The sequence below is a fragment of the Chaetura pelagica genome, unplaced genomic scaffold, assembly GCF_000747805.2.
Source record: "Chaetura pelagica isolate M959 unplaced genomic scaffold, ChaPel_1.0 scaffold181, whole genome shotgun sequence".
In the NCBI taxonomy this organism is placed as follows: Eukaryota; Metazoa; Chordata; class Aves; order Apodiformes; family Apodidae; genus Chaetura; species Chaetura pelagica.
Window position 1 is genome coordinate 1,107,723 of NW_009951992.1, and position 4,825 is coordinate 1,112,547.

Genomic DNA, 4,825 nt, shown 5'->3' on the forward strand with positions numbered 1-4,825 from the left:
CGAACCAGCCGCCCAGGGCCCCGTCGGGCGGAGCGTCCCGGGACAGGACGGGACGGGGCCACTAGAGGGAAACCTGCGCCCGGGAACCGCGGGCAGCGCCGCTCCCTCCTGGGATCCCCCCTCGCCCGCGTCCCGCCCGGGCAGCCCTGGATGCAGTGCAGATACACCCCGTATTTCCAGCGTTCCCAGCCCTCGGCAAGAGCTGGATCCCTGTTCTGTCCCCAGACAGAGCTCAGCCCTGGAGAAATTGTTGAGTGTGAGGGTGGTGAGAGCCTGGCCCAGGCTGCCCAGGGAAGCTGTGGCTGCCCCATCCCTGGGGGTGTTGAAGGGCAGGTTGGATGGGGCTTGGAGCAGCCTGGGCTGCTGGGAGGTGTCCCTGCCCATGCAGGGGGTTGGATCTAGGTGATCTTAAGGTCTCTTCCAAACCATTCCATTATTCTACTACTCTGGTACCATCCCTGGGGAATGCTCCAGCTCCCCAGGGCTGCTCCAGGCTGCACACTGGGAGTCCTACCAAGGCACTGGGTTCATGTGCCATCTCCCACCCTCCTGTCCCTGACTGCCAGCCCCTGCAAGCCCAGATGACACCGTGTGGGAGTGAGCCCAGGGACAGGATCATCCCGTCGCTGGGTGCTGGCAGAGCTGTGGCTGCCTGGCAGGGTGGGCAGAATGGCTTTGGCCTCCCCTGCCAGTGGTGCTGCCAGCTGGGCTGCAGGAGCTGCTGGATGTCCTTCTGCTTGGCTGTTTTTTCTTCATGGAAAAACGGGTGATTGCTGATCCCATCAGCACTGCTGTTATCAGCAAAATCACAGAGGTGCCAGGGGAAGCTGTAAGCAAATTGACTCAGCAAAACTAAGCCAGTCCTCCCATCACGTGCCAGGAGCTTTGGTTTGCTGATTAAATTGGCAAAGCAGGGATGGATTTGTTTGGGCTCAGCTCACACATGCCCGGGGCAGCTGCAGGCCCACACCTCTGCCAGGCTGGGAGCTGGGATACTGGGTCAGGCAGCAGCCCCAGTGCACGGGCCTGCAGTTCTCAGCCACGCTGCTCATGACCACCAGGTGTGAGACATGCCCAGGGTGAGCAACACCCTGGAGCAATGGCAGGGCAAGGAACCATGCCCAGGGTGAACAGCACCCTGGAGCAATGGCAGGGCAAGGAACCATGCCCAGGATGAACAGCACCCTGGAGCAATGGCAGGGCAAGGAACCATGCCCAGGATGAACAGCACCCTGGAGCAATGGCAGGGCAAGGAACCATGCCCAGGGTGAACAGCACCCTGGAGCAATGACAGGGAGAAACCTGCTGGTGAGACTCTGCGGGGTGGTGGCAGGCTGGGGTGAGCACACTGTGTAACTGCAGCTCCCCGGAGAATTCCTTGGGAAACGTGGCTGTCCCCAGATGCTGTAGCCTGCAGTTCTGCTGGGAGGAAGAGCTCTTGCCTGGGTGTGCTCTCCCTCCAGCCCCGGCCGGTGCCTGCGGACGCCGTTTGTTTGCTCAATCCCACCCGCCAGCCAGACCCGGCGCTCACCCTCTGCGAGGCACACGCAGCCAAGGAGGGCTTCAAGTGCTGAGTGTTGTTGTGAAAAGTTTTCATGCTACAGGTTTAGCACAAGCAAACATGCCAAGAAGCTGAGGTCTGCTTACCCCACTTTCCTGCCCTGCTATTTCAGCCTCGGCCACCACTGCTGATAACCCCTGGGCGCCGTCCAGGCGCCACCGCCGCGGCCTCAGCCCTGTCAGCAACAGGCAACGACCCACCTTAAAGGGTCTTGGAAAAGCAGTTCAGGAGCAATCATCTCCTGGGATGAGGATGGAGAAAGCAGCCAATGCATGGGTAGATTTGGAGGTAGAAATGCCACACTCCTGGGCTTCAATCCTCTGCTTCCAATTCGTGCATCTCGTTGGTGTGTTTCCTGGTGCTGGCTCTTCTGCTCAGCCCTGTGTGTCTGTACCTGCCCAGCCATGGCAGGCAGCTCCTGCCATGCAGCTGCAGGGTTACAAACTGCCTTTGTGATCTTGGTGTGCACATCTGCAGCAGTATTTTCAGTGATGCAATGGCAACACAAACCAGATTTTGTTCATCTAACTGGGAACCAGTGGATGTGCAGCTGAAAACACAGTCCCCCAGAGCTATATGATTTTGGGCTCCCCTGGGCCACTGTTCCCGTGTGCTGTGTGCCTGGAGCTGGTGCTGGGCTCTAGCTGAACGACTCGTGTCTGCAAGGGGTGGTGAGGGCCCAGCTCTGCCCCTGGCCAGCGGGTGGGTTGCTAAGCCCCATGGAGAGCAGCACTTGGGTGTGCCCAGGGGATGCTTTGGAAGCAGAAGCTGGTGCTGGATCCAGGCTGGCTGCTCCAGTCCTGCCTCAATCCTGGGCCAGGCAGATCTCAGGGCTTGTCCTTGGGCAGGAGTTGCAGAGCTCCCATGCACCACGCTCCCCATGGGTGAATAGCTCCTGTCTGCTGGGGGGAGAGGAATCCAGCTGAAGAGCTGATTCTGATGGTTTTCATCCTGCTCTGAAAGGGAATTTATTTCATGGGAGTCCAACAGCTGTTTACATGTTAATGAAGCAGCTCCATGTGCTGTTCATTAAGAACCCCCATGCTGCCCAGTGCTCCCCGCTTGCCCCCCAGCAGGCCCTGGGATGGGTCTTGTGCTGCCAGCTGGGTGCTGGAAATGGTGAAACGTTATCCAGTGCCTGGGGGTGGCAGGGTTGCAAACCTCAAATACATCCTGGTCACTTGGAGGAGGGAGAGTGGGACCTCCAGGGTGTCCTGGACCCGCCCGCAGCTCCCCCGTGGCCACGTTTAGGGCCAGGCAGGAGTTGGGGGCACAAGCCCAGCACAACCCCCAGGCTGCCCCGTCCCCCCTGGGCACAGCGAGGGGCTCCAGCTCGGCCAGCACAGCAGCTCCCAGCTCTGCCACAGCTGCCTCTCATCTGCAGGAGCCTCGCGGGCAGCGCAGCCTCCGTGGTGATTAATGTTTTGTCGTGGAGGAATAGAGAGAACCAGCAATTAATAAACCCCCATCTCAGGCAGGAGCAGGGCTCTGCCATCCCCCCACAAACACCACCCTGCTCCAGCCTGTGACTCGGGATGTGCCGACACCGGGCATGGGCGCAGCGCAGATGTTATTGTAGGGGCAGCCCCTGGGGAGCAGGGTCAGGGCTGTTTGACGAGGAGGAATCACCCTCGGGAGGATGTTTGTTTTTGTAGCAGCTGGATGTGTCTCGGGGAGGGATGGGAACGTCTTCTGTCACTCGTGGGCCAGGAGGAGGCTGGCAGGGCAGGGATAAAGCTCCTGACAAGTTTGGACTAGCAGGCGAGTTGATTAGCTGAGAGATGAAAATTCACAGCTCTGCTCTTGCGGGGCCATGAGCTGCCGGAGATGTGTTTCAGAGAGGGGAAGCCCCCCTGTGCAGGCTGCCCAGCCCCTCCACCCCGTGAGCTGCAGCAGCGCGAGGCTGCGAGAAGCACCTGGGGTGGGTGACGGGTCCCCATGGCCAGGACAGCCTTCCCACCTCCCTGGCCGTGGCTGTGTGGGGCAGGTGAGGGCTGTGGGATGCAGGGGCAGCGCTCTGGGGGAGGTGGGCATGCCATCTTCCCCACAGCCCCAGCGTGTAGGAGCAGGTCATTGCTGCAGCCTCAGCACCACCAAAGGAGCCTGGACATGCCATGTCCCACCGTGGGCATTGGGGTCTGGACACCTGGCCATGCCATGGAAGTTAATTTGCAGCCAAGGAAAAGGATCCCAGGCTGGTGAGCACAGCCCTGGTCGGCTGAGAGCCGGGCTGGGCTGTGTCTGATGGGACAGATTACCCCGTGATAGACAGAGATAAATGCATAACAGCCCAAGGCGGAATAAATCGATGCTCTACGTTGTATAATTGTCTTGAAAATAAGGTAATGACTGGCTCTTGGAATGCTTTGATCTTATCAGAAAGACAAGGAATACACTAATGGCTTTAATTAGACTTCAGGGATGAAATGAGTTTGGCCTCCTGGGTGAGCTGGTTTCTGGAATTGACCACTGGTGGGGATAGAAGGGCTTTAATTAGATTTAGGCTCTTTAATACCCCCAATAGTGTGTGTCTGCATGTGTGATACAGACCTACTGTTATGCCTGGGGTTTTTTGGTGGGGTGGTCTGCAGGGTGTGCTTGGGCTGCCTCTGCACTCAGGAGCCTTTTTCCAATGTCTCCCATTTGTGTTTGAGCTCAGCAGGGCACTGTGCTGCCAGGAGGACCAGGGAGCAGCGTGGAGAAGGGGATTTCATGCCTTCAAGCTCAGCACCTTTTGAGGAGGAGTGCAGGTTTCATGTATTGATTTCTAAAGGAAATTTGAAAACAACTTCTTGGAAAGCAGTGGAGAGGTGGTAATTGTTTGATTTCCCAACAGCAGGGTCACGGCAGCTGTGCTGGAGGCAGGGCAGGTGCTGGCCACGCTCAAGCATCCAGGGAAAGTGATCGCCAATTACCGCAGCTTAATTATTACACGTAATGGCTACAGCCAAAGCAATGGAAAAGCTGCTTCTCTCTCGAGGAACACAGCTCCATCCTGTCCCCCAGAACACAGAGTAAGTGGTATTGAAGGCAGAGAGGCTGAGCAGGTCTGACTCAGCCCGTGACTCACGGGGTGCAGCCGCTGGGCGGGGGCTGCTGCGGGCTCTGCCCCTCGGCGGCACCCATGGGGGTCCCGGGGGTCCCATGGGAGGGTCCTGGCTCTTTTCCCCTTGTGTCCATGGTTGGACCGTGTCCTGGGCCCTTCCCAGAAGGGACCTGCGGGTGCCCCAGGGTTTGGGTGGTTTTCACAGGCTGCACCTGACC